Source organism: Frankliniella occidentalis, unplaced genomic scaffold (genome assembly GCF_000697945.3).
Source record: "Frankliniella occidentalis isolate FOCC.00 unplaced genomic scaffold, Focc_3.1 Scaffold7, whole genome shotgun sequence".
Lineage (NCBI taxonomy): Eukaryota > Metazoa > Arthropoda > Insecta > Thysanoptera > Thripidae > Frankliniella > Frankliniella occidentalis.
Window position 1 is genome coordinate 2832776 of NW_026267137.1, and position 18690 is coordinate 2851465.

At 48.6% G+C, this 18690-nt stretch overlaps 2 protein-coding genes across 5 annotated transcripts in view; one reads left to right on the top strand and one right to left on the bottom strand.

The window, feature by feature from the left end:
• Nucleotides 1–15868, bottom strand: part of LOC113210003 (ion transport peptide) — a 189205-nt gene extending 173337 nt beyond the window's left edge. Inside the window, exon 1 of one of the 3 annotated variants that reach the window (XM_026427790.2) lies at nucleotides 15499–15868. The gene's annotated coding sequence lies outside the window, so the exon portion shown is untranslated. The other 2 variants (XM_026427789.2, XM_026427792.2) reach the window with 2 other exon arrangements.
• LOC113210004 (peroxisomal leader peptide-processing protease-like) overlaps nucleotides 1–18690 on the top strand; it is a 92136-nt gene that overhangs the window by 31018 nt on the left and 42428 nt on the right. The window contains exons 3-4 of one of the 2 annotated variants that reach the window (XM_052273839.1): nucleotides 1928–1974; nucleotides 8870–8910. The gene's annotated coding sequence lies outside the window, so the exon portion shown is untranslated. The remainder of the gene's footprint in view (nucleotides 1–1927; nucleotides 1975–8869; nucleotides 8911–18690) is intronic. The other variant, XM_052273844.1, reaches the window with a different exon arrangement.

The following is an 18690-nucleotide window of genomic DNA, read 5'->3' on the forward strand; positions in this document are numbered from 1 at the left end:
GGGGGGGGGGCAGACCATCCCGGGAAAGTTAATTCTATTCGCCATGACGTCACAGTCACTTCTTCTCGTAAGACCGTCGTTAGAAGTACGTCATGTTGCACCGTGGGGGTGTAACCCATCTTTACTGATTCACTCACGGATCTATTTGTATCTCTGATTTCATGCCTACGAAGTAACATATTCCCGCAAAGACCAGGATATCGGCCTAGCGTATGAGCAGTAAAGAGTCTTTTCCAAAAGTTCTCCTAAAATCGAAAAGTATAGGACAGCTCCACTATGTTGCAACAATGGGACTGTATACTCAGAGTAGAAGAATGTACGCAGCACGTTATGGTGATCTGTGTCTACAGCATTTGTTGTCTTCAAAAAATTTGCTCAACAACGATGTTATTCGTTTGCTATGAGCTAATTGGATCATATTTTACCTTGTAGTTTTTTTATGGCCTTGCACTGTTAAATGCTTACGGTGAATGACACAGTAAGCTTCAGCGACCCTGCAGCACCGTAGCCTTCGGTCAATTTTCACCGTAGGCTGCGGTGATTCAGGGTGTATCACCGTAACTTACAGTGATATTCAATGTAGCTTACGGTGAAAACTGACCGTAAGCTACAACGCTGCAGGGTTCGCAGTAGCATACGGTAAAATTCACCGTAAGCTTTTAACAGTGTGGTATCCTCTACACAAGCATGAAATAAAATATAAGGTGTTCTACCAATTTCTCACGTGACCGGGTCACCGACGCCAAACCTTCAACATAACCTCTGAGAATGTTACAAGTAGCCTAGCCTTGCTCTTGGACTGTATTTCTAGCCACCAATTTAGATTTGTGTAAGAAGAAGAGGTAGAAGAAGAAGGCCAAAGCAGGCGGACTGAGTCAGTCAGCGCCTTAAGTGGGGGGACACGGGCTCGCTGGCCACCATCCGGTTTGGACTGACCAGCCCATTTCCTGTCATTCCCCAACTGGAAGGGACTACAAGGGAGCCGAAGGGACACGGCTCTGCCCCGGGGCCGGCGCGCGTGTGAAGAGATCAAGGTGAACCAAGTGTGGCTGAAGAGGGAGGGCACTCTTTCCGCAGGAGTTCTGCATTGTTTTAAAGAAATGTTACCCTGCTATACACAAACGACAATTCAACAGAATGGTTATTCTTTGATTTATCTGCACATCTCGTAAACCTAAACAAAGTATGAGCTCCACGCACGTGTACAGAATTAAAACAATGCTTTTGCTTTTTTTTATGCTATCCTTCACTTAAGCACTGACATCTCACACCCTAAAAGCCCAACTGGCGAACACTTGTAAGTGCATGCCTATGTTTGTCTTTCAATTTTTGCAATAAGTTTAAGACTCAAAATGAGTGGAAATCGTTCAAGTGCAAAACATTCTTGTCCAAATATTTAACAAATATTCAAATTGTCTGTCAAGCGATAAGTTGCTGGACACTTTTCATGCGCGCTATGTGCTTGCCGGTTGAACATTTGACGTGTCTGCAGCCGTGGACTGGACTGAATTTGGCAATTTTCCGGCCCAGTCCAATGCGACTGCGTAAATTCCGAGGTAAATTCTGTAAAATGCGCAGTGATGTCGGTGGAACCGGTTGAACGTCCGTGCCCTTTGTGTGGGCGCGCGCATAAACAGTTGAACAGAACGTGTCGGCGCGCAGCATTTGAATCACAACAACAGCACAGGGGACAGTCGCCTCTCGGCGCGGCGCAACCGCTCGTTATCCGAATTCATCCGCTTCAATTCGTCCGCAAGAGGCACGGCGCTGCCGGCTGGTCGAGCGGACGTGGCCGGGACGGCCCGCTCGCGGTGGGCACGCGCGCCAGCGTGTCAGCCCGTGTCACACCCGATATCAGCTAACGCCCTTAATTTAAAAATAGTTTAGCACCACCGATGATTGAATTTTCTTTGCTTTCCTGTTGCAGGAGGAGTCTGGAGTCGAGACTGCATTCGCACTAATTCGTCAAACACGGTGAGTGGGACAGTAACCTTAGACACTGGCAACAACAGACCCGACTGATCACACATGTGTGAGTCCCTCTTTCCTGTGGTGGGCCAACCTGGGCGAGCGTGAGGCTGCGCGGCTGGTACTTTTCCACCATTCTCGCCTCTTATAGAGTCCTTTCTCTTCCTCATTCCCGCCACCCTGTCCCCTGGATCGGGCCCCTCCCTCCCCCTTCTCTGTCTCAGACCGCCAGCTTATCCACGAGGCTTTTAGCAGCGACATAAGGCTGCAGTGACCGATTGGTTGCCTGCCCCGACAGAGACGACCCTTTGTCGGATCCCGTTGACATGCGATAGGGCCCCGTGATTCTGCGGCCGGGGTGAAGGATGAACTTCTGAAATGTTTGGATCCCATCGTTATTGCATTTTTGTATCGATTCGATGTTCTATTTTTTTTTGGGTTTGTTTTGTGTTTTGTTGTGTGCCCTGCACCCTGATACTTTTCCATTAGCAGCATATCTAGACATTGTGACCTACCTCTCCAATTATTGCCATGCAGTCATATATCCATGCACCGTCGTAATGTTACATTTCCACTGAACCTAAAATGAACCCCTAAGCCCGCGAGGTTTCTGTCGATGGAAATTCAATCTGAAGCACGTATTTATTCCGATGTAGGATGCTGCATTGTGTACGTGACTGTCTGACACGTTGTGACGCATAAGCGGCGTGGGTTATCTGTACACACAGTACCTCCTTGAAATTGACACAGAGCGGGTGGCGCACCCTATCAAACATGGCTTACATGGCTCGTCTAGCTAGGTCAGGACGTGACATGAGTGCTTACTAGTAACGGTGCCAGGATGTACCATCACAGCAGAAGGAAGTGAATCAGTTCTGCTTGCAATATCGATCAGAGGGGTTCATTTTTTTCTGAGTACTTCCGAAGGGTATTAATCACTTTATATTTTCCCGCTCGCATGAGTATTGCTTCAACTTCGAATAGGGTTATCAGGACTGCTTGTTCATAGCGAACTGGAGCAGCCAACCGTTATTCGGGTCATGAGTCAGGCCTGCGTTCAAATAGTGGATTGTAATTTCACGACAAGCTTTATAACTAAAATTTTCCTGTACAAGCGACAACTGTTTTTTTTGCAGTGTATCGAGTACAGTGTGATTACTGCCACAAATAACTATAAAGAAGTGCTCGCCAGTGTCACACAAGTTTTCCGAACATGTAGCAAAGAAAAGAAAAATGTGTCTGTATGTGTGTGTATAGAGGGACTAAGATGGAGGGGAGCAGGATAATCTCACTATCAGCGCCCCTTAAATCCTCACGCAAGGAGATGACAGGCTCCAGATCTGTACCCTTCATGATCCCCCCCTCTTCTTTCCCGTCGACGAAGTCGTTTTCCTTTCTGCTTCCTCCGACCACCCTCTCCTTTGGCAAGATTTCAAATTTCAAGGGAAAGACGTGCCAAGCCTAAGACGTTACTCTACTAATTACCTCAGACGCGCCCTTCTCTGAAAACGCCCGACATAAAAGTCGTCGACTGACTGAGCACTCTTAATTTGGACTGACTATTGCGGAGGCTTGCCAATACCTTAGGGTTCCTAAATTTTCACTATAACACTGTTATTCAAATACTTTGACAGCTCATTCTATAAAATGTGAATTGTGTCACATTATTTAGAATATCATGTCATGTTATTCGTCATAACGTGACATTGGTACACCTATTATGCACTGAGCCTGAGAGGGCAGAGCTATCCAGGGGTACGTCACGTCATAAAAATTGTGACATGGTATTCTAAATAATGTGACATAATTCCACATTATATAGAATGTGACTTCACAGTATTTTAATGACAGTGAATTTGATTGCTGTTGCCGTATGATTATTTCGTTTGGCGAAACTAAACTGCAGTAGTTGGTCAACCGGCTGATGTGTCACACCTGGTGGAGCTTTGGCACTGGGGCAAAGCAGCAGCAGTGGTGCGCGCCGACGCGGCGGCGGCGGGGGAAAGAGAGGGTCTTTGACCGGGTGACCACCAACCACTTTAGGCCTTTGGACAGGCCCGAACAGTAGCGCACGGACATGCGAAACAGAGCGAACTTCTTATTCCCGGGTGGGAGAAAATTGGAGGACGAAGGCTGTTTTTTTCTTCTTTTTTTAAAGATAAGGGTAGAGGGGGTCGTACCTATCGTACGTGACTTTAAGGGGGGGGGTACAAATATTATGGGGTCCCTATGGACTCCAATGATGTTCCTGATCCTTTTATGGGACCCCATAATATTTAGATCCCCACCCCTAAAAGTCACGCAGTATTGGGCACGACCCCTAACTGGGCTTTACTTAGGTAAGTGTGGAGGAGGGGGGGGGGGGGGATGGGATCTTAAGACGTTGAGGGGGACCTGCTGAAGATTATCTGGGGCAGCACCACCGGGGGGCAACGGCAACAGCTGCCACGCACGCGGCGGCCGCTGCCAAAAGTTCACCTTTGCCACCTCTGGCCGCTGCTGCCGCTGCTGCCGCTGCTCCGCGCGCTCCGCGCGCTGCTCGCCCACCCGGACGTGGTGCCGGCCGCTCATGCTAATTACCTCCTCCTAGACCTGACCGGCCCGCCGCATGAAATTCGCATTCGCACAAGACGGCAGGTCGGCCGGCCGGACGCGGTCCCCGCGGAGGTCCATGTCGACGAACGACCTTGGCGCGGCCCCCACGCGACGCGACGCGACGCGGCGCCGCGCCTTGTTCAGACCCCCTTTACCCTACGACGGGTTCCCCGGGCCGCCGGGCCCCCCGCGCGCCGGCGGCCCCCCCTGCACCTGCTGGCAGATGTTAGACAGTCACTGTACTCTCTGGTGCAACTGTCCGTACGTCATCCTCCCCCCAGACGTCACCCTCAGGGGGGAGGGGTGCAAGGCGCAGACGGCGGCGGCGGCGGTGGCGTAGCCAAGACCAAGCGCGATGTGCTCTGGGAGGGGTATGGGGCGCTCGCTAGGGGTAGCGTCGGGGGGTGAAGGTCTCTCTCTCTCTCTCTCTCTCCTCTCCCTCTCTCTCCTCTCCCTCTCTCCCTCCCTCTCTTTCGCTCGCTCTCGGCATGTCCCGCTCTTTCTCTTACTCGCTCTCGCTTCTTCTGTCCCGTTCTCTCTCTGTCTCACTCTGTATCTCCTTCTCTCCCCCCAGCGAGAGCGCTCACAGAACGCTCCGTTCGCCGCCCCGGTGTGCTTCGCCTGCTCCGCCTTCCTCAGGCCGAGCCTCAGGCCTTGCCCCGCCACTGCACTGGGCGGGAGGGATGGCGAGGAGGGATGCGGCGGAGGGTATTACATGAAGGAGTACGCAGTATGCATCTGCCCGGCGGCAGCCCGTCTAATATTAGCTTGCAATGGCACCGCCTGGCCAGCGGCAGCGCGTGCCCGCCCCGCGCCACCCCAACGCTACCCCGCGCCCCTCGCCGGTCTGTCCAGCACGGCGGCTCGCGCGGAAAATTGAGAGGAAAAAAACCCCAACTTGTAATATCGGTAATGTACTTGTCGGCGATAGAAAGCACTCGCCGTGTGAGTGCCCCGGAAGTCAAGCAGTTGCACATCCCGCGGCCAACGGGGCCAACGTTCCAGACATGAAATGTGCAACCGTTTTTGCACAAATTTAGATTTCCATCTAAACGTTATTTAATGGGACCTAAGTAAAGTCTGCTCGGTTTTGCACTGGAAATATTCTTACTTTGCTTTCGTTACTATACTTTGAAAAAATTATTAGACGACACAGATCACCGTTTTGAAAGCAGCAAGGCCGTAAAGTTGAGCTCGAGATTTCAAACATGTTAAAAATATTTTGTGATTTTCGAACACTTGTTCGGTACGGAGAAAGTGTGAATTCTCGACTAATTCTCCCTAGTCCAAAGTCGAGCATTTTGCTATCTTAAATTAAAAATATTTTTGAACCAGAGTCCTAGCCCTGGGAACTTTTTTTCACAACGAATTCTTTGTGATTTTTTTCGCCCTTTTTCAACAGTGAGTGCAGCAGCTTGAGCGTCCTATAATTGATGGCCAGTTGCATCCTCCCCCTTTGCGTCTGGCCGATGACGCGTCGCTCCCCCGCGCGCGCGGCGGTATCCCTGTTCAATGAGGAGAGTACGTGACGTGTTCCGGCCGGGGTCGGGGGCTGTTGGACACACCTGCCTTCTGAGCCTACCTGGCGCGAATCGCCACGAAATAGTGCCAGGAAATTGTGCCAAAAGCATTCCCCGCCAGTCGCGCCTCCTCAGCAGCAGCGCGCACTCAGAGAATTATTCAACATTTCCTCGTAAGTCGCAAGACCGTAAAATGATAATTTTTGTTGATAACTTGTGTGTTATCAAACTATTTTCATAGTCGTATCCCTCCCCTCCCTTCTCCCTCTTCCGTCTATGGTGAGTTCGAATATGACTCAGGCCGTTTCGGCAGTTCGTTGTCATTCGCCACTACTGTGTGGTATTTATGACGCTTTGCATGCGGAAAAAAGGTAAACCTAATTGGAGCAGAATTAGGGGCAACAAATCAGTTAGTTTACCTGAGTCAGCTGAGGAGCCACCGCAGCACTCTCTTAAAAAATGTTAAATCAACTTTATATAGCAGAGGCGAATGTCGATCCCGCCCTAATTGATAAATGTCTCCTTCTTACCGACATGTGTAGACGGACTCGTCAGCTCTAATGGAGCCATCAGCCCGGGATCGACATCGCTTTGGTATTTCTGAGTCGCTTGTTAACAGCAGCAGAGATACTCTTTGCCTTTTTTCCTGGCGGTTTTTCTTTCTTTTTTTTTATCCGGAGGAGTCGTGGCCTTGCATGTGAAACCCGAAGCGACTTTGGCGGTGTGCATATGGTCACCACAAGACTGCATAGAACATAGATAAACTCCAAACGTTTTTGCTGAATATTTTCATAATGAAAATTATTTATCCATTCCACTGTACTGTTTCTTTTTTGCCCCTTTCTGCATTTTTGGAGTCTCCTTTTGCTGTCTCTACCCGTACAGGCAAGTCAGCTCAAGTTGTTAGTTTTTCAGTTCTGTCAGTTCAATTTTTTACCGACGCCACAGAGAGAAGGGGAGAAAGAGGCGGAGACCATTGCGAGGACACCAGGCAGAAACAGAAAGAGAGAAACGAGGGAAGGAGAGAGGGTTGACTGAAGTGCGCCTGGCGCCACTCAAGTGTCCTGCCGGCCTTCCGCGCAGTTCCATTCGAACGCATTCTCTTTCTCTGGACCAGTTATGTTTCCTTCCATTTTTAGTAAATTATTAAACATGTCATTTCTAGACGCTAGGTGAACCTGCTTTGGTCTCATTAACAATCTTGCCAAATATTTCCTATTCAAAACGGATTTTTCTTTTGGATATTTTTACGGCATAACCTGCAGATTTTTTTGTTTGCATCTGTCAATGGGTAAATAATGGCACGCAGTATACATCGTTTATCTTGGCAACAATTTGATCGGAACACTCGTCCGTGCTGCAGCTCTGCTGCGCCGCGCGCTGCCCGCGGTGCCCGCCCCCGGATGCTGTCCAATTGGTGAGCCCCGCGACCCTCCCCTCCCCTCCCTCTCTCCCGCCCTCTCCCTCCCGCTCTCCCTCTCCTCTCTGCCTCTGCTCTGTGGCGGCGGCAGCAGCAGAAGGGCCCCAGCAGTGGCGTGCCGCGCTGCTCCAGTGGCGGACTGAGAGAGACGGCTGCCCGCGGGCGCGCGGACCCTGGGAGCGAGAGAGACACAGTCCTGCACTGCTCCCTGGAGGGACCAGCGTGACGTCACGGCCGGGCTCTCCTTGCAACCAAAAAGATTCCATTTCGTGTTCTATTTATAGTGTGGCGAGGGCGTCGTGGGCGGGGCCGATGGGCCGACCCCGGCCAGATCACTCACAAAAAAATAAAAAGGAGACAGAACGAAAGAAGACTGTCATCCGTGCGAAAGATTCCTTGTCTCTACGACAGACAACAAAATAGGTCAGCTTTAACAGAAACATAGCTCACTATTATTATGTGTGCTGCGTTTAAAAGTTTCCAGGGTCAGTGACTACGTTGCAGAATTTTTCAGATAATCAGGTCCAATTTGTAGTAACCTGGGACTTTTGAGCTCAAAATACAATTTCTGGGCTAACATTAGATTTTCCCTGTCCCTCTTCCTGTCACTTTATGACTGCTTGGACTGCTAGGCTTGGTCGTACAGAGCGTGCGTTAGAGTGCGGTTGTATGTCCTTTCGATTTCAGGGCCAATGATACCAAAGCTGCATAGAACGGTCAGATGTAGGTCATGTGCTGCTCGTCTGCTGTGACGCGCGACTGCGACCAGACAACCACAAAACTATCACTATTTGACGGCGTACAAGGTCTGTTTGAAAAAGGGACGAAAACGTGTTCAGCAATCGTAACGAAGGGAGCGATAAATTGTTCGTAAAGGTTTAGGTTTAAATAATTAAGAATGGGGCTGGTTTTTTTTTATCGATACAGTATTATAAATTTTCTTTGTACATTTGCTGACAGAACCTTGTCTTTCCAGAGCAAGCGCGCCCCCGGCTCGTTGCGAAAATAATGCGCCGGAAAGCATTGCAGTATAGTCTGTTTACGAGCTGCATTATACTCGTGACGACACGAGCCGGCGCAGAGCCCTGCCGGCCCGAGCAGCCGGCAGCGGCAGCTTCAGAGCGCAATCATCGTCGCGTTTAGAACTCTGATCGCGGTGACTATCCGAAAAGATCATCGCGGCGATATTGAAAAGTCTTTCGGCAGACCAATATCATCGTGTTTGACTTCCCGCGATGAATTTTGCAAAAGGCACGATCATCATAACAAATAACAAACAACTGCAACAACTTGTGCCAGACGTTCGCTTCTCCCCCCGCCGGCCAATAAATTGCGAATTCACACAGGTTCCACTACTTTGTTGCAGGCGCCGCGGCTCGCGGAGGTCAGCCTGGACCGCCAAAGAAGGTAAGGGGGAGTGAAACGTGGCTTGACATTCCTCACTCTTGCGAGCTGATCACATCGGAAATAACGACGACGCGCACTGCGCGCTCGGGGCCAGTGATGAGTAAGCACACAATTGTTTTGGACTGGCGCCGCCGGCCCGGTCACTGGTCCTGAGGTTTTGTCATGGACAATAACCGTAAGAGTAAAGCAGCGGACTTTCACTGGCGCCGATTTGCTGCTTCGGACGGACGGGGGATACCCTTGCCTCCCTGCTGACAGCGGCGACGACGGCGCCAAAGTGGAACCGTTCGGACAGGGTGGTCCGAGAGTGGCCAAAGCAAACGGGGGCCTGTTTTAAATGGCCTCGTGCAAGATGGCAGTAGGGCCGACATTCTCCTCCTTCCCCTTCGTCTTTCACAACACAAACATATTCAGCGTACCGCCCCCTCCAGCAGACACAAGGTGGTGATGCGTACCTTGGAGTCATCCCCGGGCGCTCACACGCTGCTCACCCCCGCCTCCACCACCACCCCCTGGAAGTCGACGCTGGCATGGCGGGCCGGGCGGGCCGGGCGGGCCCCCGTGGGGGCCTGGCCGGGGGCCCTGGACACCTACCTAGGAGCATGGACGTCGTCTGGACTTGGGGCAGTACGGGCTAGGCATAGCGCTGGCAGCGGCGAAGGGGTGATGCGGTGCTGGCCGTTACTTCCACACCCGTTCACACGCGACGCACCTCTCCACTTCACACACTTTTTCACTCTCGCTCTCTCTCTCTCACTCACACGCACGCTCGCACGCACGCACACACACTGACGCACGCACGTCGATCTCACGGCAGTAGCGGCACAGAAGAGCACGGGACGCGTCAGGACGGCGCGACGGTCGCCTCGGCACTGCTGAGTGTCGCCTGCCGGGCGGGGCGGGGCGCGGCGGCCCCGGGGCTCTGCCGCCCTGCCGCCGCCACTGCCGCCGCCGCCGCAGCTGCTGCTGCTGCCCGCCGTCCACGCAGCAGGCCTGTTGCAGCAGGGACAGCAGGGACAGCAGGGCGCGCCTTCAAGGAGCCTACCGCTCCAGGTCCTGTGACAGGTCCGCATCACGTGTGGCATATGTCCAATATGTCTGTACCATTCACTTGAGGTGCCACCCAATAGTGGGGTAAATTATTGTTGAGCATGGGCTCACTATGCCTCTAGCAACGCGTAAAGTTTCTTGCGTATTTAAAGCGATTCGCACTGATGACTCATGACTTGGACATCCATTAACATTTACAAATAAGTTGCTAATGTAAGCACGCACTCTCGAACATTTAAAGAGTATAACTGCCTGTGCGCGCCATAGTGGGGTGTCCTGCCCGTCAGTGTGTCGTCTGTTGGGCAGTCGTGCGGAAGGGCAGGGACATGACGCGCACTTTTGCAATTACTACTTTCTTCTTGAGAGAGTACCGCGCCTGGCGCCGGCGCCAATAGTGAGGGCGGCGGCGGCAGTCGGGCGCGGCGGGGCCCGTCTGACTCAGGTAGCGCCGCACCCGCGCGCGAGTGCAAGGGAGACGGAGAGAGGTCGTCCGGCCCGACCCCTCGCAAGGAAGCGCTCAAGGTCACCAGCGTCTATTGACAGGTCATAGGCGGCCGGGCAATTACTGTCACAGAATCAGTTACTCTATTGACTCAACCGGAGGAGGAAGGAAAGGAAGGGAAGCTTTTCGGTCCGTTTTCCTATATTGCAAGGTTCTGTCAAACTAAACAAAGAATTAACTAAAGAGGGAAGGGTATTACAAAGACAAAAATATCAACATTGTTTTAAAGTTGCGAGTAAAACGCAGTACATAAACGTTGTCGTCAAGTGTAACCGGACCGTGGTTATTTTACACCGCCTTGCCCTTCTTCTGCCTGTCGCAGACGATCTGGATGCAAATTAATGTGGAGGGGACGAGAGGGTGAGTAAGTGTGCGTGCGTGGGTACGTACTAGTAGGAGAGAGAGAGAGAGAGAGAGAGAGAGAGAGAAGAGGAAAGGAGGGGGAGGAGGCCCCGCCCCATCTTCTAAACCGCCGCTCAGTTTGGCCCAGCCCAGGTCCAACTCCTTGGTTTCCCGCGCCGCGGTCGCACTTACCCCTCCTCTCTTCCTCTCTCTTGCACCCCTCCTCCCTCCTTCCACCCCTCTCCTCCTCCTACCCTCCCTTTCCCCTCCCTCGGAAAATCCCCGCCCCACCGGCGTGCGCACCGCTGCAACCGTCTGCAGGCCAAGGACCCCACACCGTCCAACAGCACTGCAGGGAAGTCCGCTCGCATCGCCGTGCTCTTGAGCCTTTTCCATTTGATTTATATCATTTCGGTGACGAACTCTCTGCCAGCTGCATGTGCTGCTGCAGCTCAGCCAGGGTCAGCGAACTCGAGCAAACATTCGTGGTGTTGACTTTGGATGAGCGCGGTAGGACTCCTGGAGGTGGGCTGTTAGGTACACTGCTCGACTATACTACCTGCGTAGGTACCCTGCCACGTTCCATTTTTTCTCTTTAAAAATGATTACGGTTATTACCTAGTAAATCTTTGTGAATTTTTTTCTGCATAAACATGCAGAATTTCACCCATACACCCTGACAATTGTACGTTTAAAACAAAGCCAAATGTTCGGCCAAATGTTTTGCATGAAGGTCTTTTTTTTTTTACTTTAAAAATAGAAGAAAACTTTTCTTATCATAATACTACGGTCGTTAAAATAAAGGGAAACAATTCGTTAGATAACTAATTACTAATGATAACAATTTCTGGTTGTAATTATGTACAAATTGTACAATTCACGATTTGTCTACACTGTATAAAAAATATCTAGCATTCATCAGTGTTAAAGTGTTAATTAGAATAACGGTGAGATACTGTTGAATTTTGTGCTCTCTCCTACGGTCTGCTATTAATTTTTACAGTGGCGGACTGTACTTCCACACCGTACACCGTAGGATAGAGAACAAAATTTAACAGTGTGCCACCGTTATTTTAATGAACAGTTTGAAACTGTTGTTAATGTTAATGTAGATTTTTTTACAGTGTATCGTTATGCATGAAATTATGCATAACTCGTGGCTGCGTAAAATTCTGCTTGTTGACACTCAAAAAATGCAGAAGGGTTTAGTGTGTAAATTTACGCCTGCTGTAGCACTGACAGGTATTTACACCCCCTTCCCCCCATTCTGTTTCACCCCCATTTTTGCCATGTTGCCACAAAATTCGCGGTCTGTTGGAGCCCCTTCTGATTCTTCTTGCTCACCTCTATCCTTTGCCTTTCGCCTTTCTCTTCATCCCGTTCCCGTTCCTCCATCTACCCCTATAGCCTCCCCTCTCCTTGCGTGGTGTACTTAACTCGTCTTGCGCTGTAACAGTGCGCGCAGGAGATGGACTTTATCTCGAAACTTATCTTGTTTTTCAAGGAGCGCCCCTAACCGCCCGTTTCAGTCTGAAGCTGCTCCTGGATAGAATCCAAGAGTCTGAAAGCCTGTATATGACTGGCGTCTCCCCTTCTTTTGCCCTCTTCCTTCGCGCACGCGACTTTTCAGCCGTCCGGCTGAAAGTCAGTCTCCTGGTGTGCCGTAACGGTCTGCCAGTACGGTACTGAAAGTGCGCGGCTAAAAAACTGATGAGCGTTTGAGCCTTCAAAAAAAAAAAAAAAGAAAGAAAAGAGGAAACATAAAGGTCCAAAGCATGTACGCCCTTGAGCGGTGTAGAATGATTGGCACCGAGTTTACCGGCCAGCCTCTGACGCACACTCTCGGACCACTATACTTAGACAAGCGTCTTCTAGATAGAGTTGCTGACTGGCCTAAAGAAACTCCGCCGAGCGAGTCTATACTGTGTGTGTACTTGTACCAAGAGTACGGAAGCAAGAAGGTACAACAGATAGTTATTTCAGTCGAAATGTATAATTGCAGCATTCACTGATAAACCATATGTTTGCAAACCGGTAAACACTTGTACGTGTGCAACTCCGAAGTTGGGCACTTGCAAGTGTGCATCTTCTTTGTTGAACACCTTCCGCACTGTGTGCGTCCCATACATTTGTCTCGCTATGAACCTTTTGCGTGTTCCCTATTTTAAAAAAGAGCCTTTGCTGAAACAGCTACAAAAATTTGCTTTAGTATTTATATTGTTTCAGCACTTTTTCTTGTATGTTTCAGCAGCGATATCTTTGCCACTGGAAATGAATATGAATTCCTCTAGAAAAGGACAAACTGTGCTACTGAAGCTAAAATCTTGATGATAAATGGTACTAATGACAAATTTTGCTGGAACAGCAAACCAGCAAAGATTTGTTTTGCAAATACTCTTTTACGTTTGTACTGTATGAGTAAGACGCTATTCTTAGAAAAATCGGGTGGCAGAATTTTCCATCTCAATACTGCCGCCCTCTTCACCCCCTGGATCCCCCCACCCCCGCCCTCTCCCTTTCACACACACAGACATACTCACACATAAGCTGACTGACGAGGTGTGAATATTTACGAGGATAGCGCTTTAATTTTGGAGGGTTTGTTCTGTCCCTTGGGGGCATTTTAGGCGTCAGTGACCCCTGCTTGGTAGTCTCCTCGCCTCTCTCCACTCCCCCTTTTTTCTCTATTCTCGCTTCAGGACCGACACGCTGGCAAGAGCTGGCAGATTATGTTGGATATATGAAGGCGGTGTCGACAAATCCCGGAAGAACAAAATTATCAAAATTAATTAGGCAGGCTAGGCCTCCAGTAAATTTCGAATCATCCGAGTTTGGGCAGCCTGAGGTCGTCTGTGTGCTACAGTTGATAAAATTTGTGCGTGAGTGAGTGAGTGTGTGTACGTACGTGTCTGCGCTGTTAAATAAAGTGTGCTACTAGCGTTCACATGTAAGTGCTCAACTCTGCTTTGCACACATTAATAAGTATTAGACTGGGCATATGAATACTAAAAAGTGTTGAGAGGTAAAGTGTAAAACTTCAGGGTTGGCCCTGAAGCTATGGACACTTGAAAGTGTTCAAATTTACTGTTAAACATTTTTAAGTATTCAATTTTTTTCCTCCAATGCCTAAGAATGTGCACCAAAGAGCTGCGCATTACCCATGCGCATGCCAGTTACACACTTATGTTTTCAGGGTGTGTGTGAGAGAGAGAGAGGGAGAGAGAGAGGGAGAGAGAGAGGGAGAGAGAGAGGGAGAGAATGTGAATGAGTGAGAGACTGTGTGTGTGTGTTTTCGTGTGCGTCTGTGTGAGAGGGACAGAGAGCAGGGTAGGGAGGCCCACAGGCGCCAGACCGTCTAGCTGTCATCAGGAGGCACTAGACGCGATGGCGTGGCCAGCCTCGCCCCGCCGCACCACGCCACACCACGCCACACCACGCCCCGCATACACGACGCGGGGACTGAAGCAGAAGCGTCGTGCTGTCTGGCGGTGGACCGCGGTGGTGGGGCGTGGCGGGGCTGAGATGTGTTCCCACGCACCGCTTTGCCACTCATGGGAGTCACAGAGACTCGCACACACGCATCAGGTGTAAGACTTTAAAGATGAGGAGGTCACGAACCACAATATGAGACAATGTTGAGAATGTTATTGACGTGTAAAAGCAAAACCTGCTGGTTTAGGGATATATAGGAGAGGGAGAGGGGGGGGGGAGTCGTCCTGTTACGAGCCAGGAATGGTTTTGATTTCAGAAGAGTAGCTAACGATGGCGTCTTTTCGAAAAGTGGTCTATGCTAATTTGGAGTTGTCGCAGATGGCTGGCTTTGTATCAAGCGAGAGGTCGGTCTCGCTGGTCGGCAGCCGGTGTGCCGGGTGAGCTGACCGGACCAGCCGAGTTTGGTTAGGTGAAGAAGGGTGTGGGTGGTAGGAAACGGTGTGAATGGCGCAGTTACAAGAGAACTCGTGTGGCTCTAGAGGCTGTATTCTGCACAGTCTCTCGCTTTGCGGAAGGTGCTGCTAAGACTCGAGTGCTGCAACTCCTCTCGGCGACCTGCAAGGCGCGTGTTGATATTGTCTCACAGGGGCCAATTAAGCTAAAGGGGTGTGGTCTCCTTGCGTCATGTCTCCCTTACGGTTGAGCTCTTATCTGCCACGAGGTGAACGCGTGGGCAGTGCTCACCCGTGTCGGACATTTTTGATTTCTAAATCCCGGAGTTAGCTGTGAGTGTGAGATCTTTTGTTGTGCAAATTAAGGTCACCGCAAAACTTTTGAGCCCAATTGTTCCATGAATATTGCTCTCCAAATTTTTAATTTTATGAGACAGTAGACCAAGGCAAAGTGAAAGTTTTTGCAAGACAACAGGCAGTCTAATCTACCTTGTACGTCTACGTCTGTGTCAACAAAAGATTTCGCAAGATTATTGCGATAGGATAGGTATCATGTGACAAGCAAGTGACATTGCTGAAAAGATACAGTTCCTTCGAGAAACAGCTGTGCCCCAGGTGCGGAATACAAGAAATGAAAAAAAAAGTGCAAGCAATGTCACAGGGAAACAAAATAAACCAAGAACAAACATCTAAATATTTTGGAGTTTCAACTGTTCCAGTGTGTCTGAAAAGCAGACTTAAGCCTGTTTTCGGAAATCTTGCTTATTCAAAATATTATAAGGGTCCAGGTTTTCAGAAGTACTCACTCACCCTTCGGTTGCTGAGCGTAGGACGAAGTTTCAGTAAAACTTTCAACTGACAACCACAAATGAGATGTACATTTCGGTTTTGATGAAAATCCTTTGTCAAAGAATCGATGACGTTTCAGAGTTTCTACCACACTTCAGCATCCTTGCCATAATTGCCATTCTACCACTGAGGGCACGTTCCGACATGATTCGGCCAACTGAACTCACTTTAACACGTAAGTCTCTTCTTCAAGCACTGAGCACAAACTCAACTAGTATACACCGCACAACCAAACTGCTCGCAAGACGCGGTCCGCGGAACTTTGGACGGCACAGCTCCACACCCGTCTACGTTTCCCGCGCAAAAGAGCGACCGACTACTGACGGGAGCGCAGACCGCGCCGGCACCGCGTCGCTGCCAACTGTTGAAACGGAAAGAAGAAAAAGAAAACATCACACGTCCCCGCTGGTATGTTTTCTATTTTCTTTTGGATGTAACAAATGACTGGCGTGGTTTTAGAGCGGAAGATAGTCGGACAGTCTCCCAGTCTCCCCCCCCCCCCTCACCCTTGTGGTCGTTTTCTAAAACTTCCAAACCCGTTTCCGTTTTATTCATCATCAGGTGAAGTGTCCCGCATATAGATAGATATTGCTTATAGTAGGGGAGGAACGGAAAGGTGTGTGTGGGGGGGGGGGGTCACTTATCCTCTATTTTTGGCAGTATACTTGAATCTATTTCACGAGCCGTATTGGTATTGCGCCGTTCCGTTCCCACCTGTTTAGTTTCCCTTGTCCAGGTGTGTGTGTGTGTGTGGTGCGTGTGGCTGCACGATCATGAGTCATTCATGCCTACTTTGCCCTGCTATAACTCCTCGGGACCAGACGCCGGGTTGAATCAAGTGAAACAGGTCCTAAAACCAGTTGAATTCCTTCCATTGGGTGGGCGTTCGGGAGTCGAGTTACGCCTTTGTGTGCTAGTGGCTAGTCTGTCGCGATCTAAATCTGCTAAGAATTTGTTTAATCTGGGTTTCCATATATTTCTCTAATATTTTCTACATTTTCAAATCGTAGTTTAAAACTTCCCAGTAAACTGCTTTTGCTCTAAAAAAATTATAGACTATGAAAAAACAGATCATCAAGAGGTGAATAAATGTGATCCACTTACTTTTTTGGAACTTGTGGCGTGTGTGTGTGTGTGTGTGTGTGCACGTGCGCGCGCGCGCGCGCCGTCGTTTTCTCTCTGAGACCCTTGATTTGACTAAATCTATTTTACAAAATCTATTGCACTAAAAATCTATGCCAATATTGATGTTTTACCTAGGTTCACAGAAAACTATTTCTGTTGCTCGAAGACTGTAGTATTTGCTTTTCTTGTATTTTGTGAAATGCGGTGATGGGGCTTATTGTACTATCGACAACCGCCAATGGTTAGCAGTCACTGAGCCAGCAAGCAGTGCACTGTAAAATGCTTACAAACTACATTCTTTGCAACGTCGCAAAGAATTTGCGAGCTTTCTATTGCAAAGAATTAGTTCTTATTGTAAAGGAAATTTTTGCAAGCTTGTTAAGAACTAGTTCGTTTTACGATGCCTTGAAATTCTTTGCAAGCTGCAAACAAAATCGTTTGCAATACGAACCTATTTTTTGCAAGCATTTTGCAAGGTGGGAGGATACGATGAGGGTTCTGTGAGATGAAGCAACCTCACCGAAAAATTAAGAAAGAGAGCCAAACATGTGCTTGAAAAAGGGTGCGTTTAAAGAATTGCAAAATCATATACCAAAGTGCTCTAAGATATATTGCTTTATGTGTCGATACACCGGTAAACCAACAACAAGTATTGCACTCTTGGAGCTTTTTAACTCGCAGTTGGTTTAATTGTGTACGACGTGTATTGGAAGTGAAAGGGTATTAGCAAGTATCCTTGCCCTTACAGAAAATAAGACACTGTATGTAACAGTCATGAAAATGCAAGATATTTTTTGTTGTTTGCATGTTTTTCCAACGCAAATGTCTAATATTCTTCCTTCTCTTTCTTTCCAGAACTCACATGGCATTGAAGGACTACCGCCATGGAAAACAAGACTTTTGGCTGTCCTGTGTGTGAGAAGAAGTTTGCGAAAAATTATCTGATGCGACGACATCTACAGTGCCATACAAGAGGGAAGAATTTCGAGTGTTCTGTGTGCTCCAAGAAATTTGCGACACCATTTCTAAGGCGACGACATGAACAGTCCCATTCAAATAACAAGCCTTTTGAGTGTCCTGAGTGTAATAAGAAATTTAGTCAAAAATCTACGCTGCTTGACCATCAACGGGTCCATTCCAACGATGTCCCTTATGAGTGTCCTCTTTGTGACAAGAAATATCTTTCAATTAAGAATCTAGATAGACACATCCAAACTCATAAAGGAGAGAAGCCTTTTGAGTGCGATATGTGTGGCAAGCAACTTTCTGAAGGTTCGAAGCTACGTGCACATCTTCTAATTCATACTAGAGACACAAATTTTGAGTGTGTCTTGTGTGGCAAGAGTTATTGGCGAAAAGAGGACATGCAAAAACATCAAAAGATCCATCTGTCTTATCAACAAAACTAAACTTGGTCAGTATTTGTTTGTTTGTTTTTGAACTGCGATTTTCTGTGATAAGTCTGTTCAACTTTTTTGAGCACACTACTAATATTTTACTTATACTTATTTACTTATATTTTCTAAACCCTGCAGTTAAAGTTTATTTAACAATTTGGACAGGTGTTCAAGTAGAGATGAGCGAACAAGCCAGTTCGAATTTGAACGAACTCAAACAAATTTGGTCTGAAAATCTTCGAATGAACACGAACACGAACAGCTAGATTTTCCTTCGAACAAACCAAACCGAACTATGCACTGTTCAATTTCGATCCGAACACGAACAATTATTACAATTTGTTTTTTGCTTATCAGTCATTCTGCCCCTTAATTACACCCATTTATGACGCGTCTTTCTGAAACATACTTCAAATCTGTTCGCCTACGTACTTCTGTTCGAGAAGTACTCGAACATTTCGAATCCGAACACCTCATGTTCGTGTTCGAGCAAACACCAACAGCTCGATGTTCGTTCGAGTTCGATCGAATGCGAAACTTGTTCGCTCATCTCCATGTTCAAGCATGTATTTCCATTCAGTATTAAAAAGTAGATACAGCGTAATACGACAAATATAAATTATTGAAATGT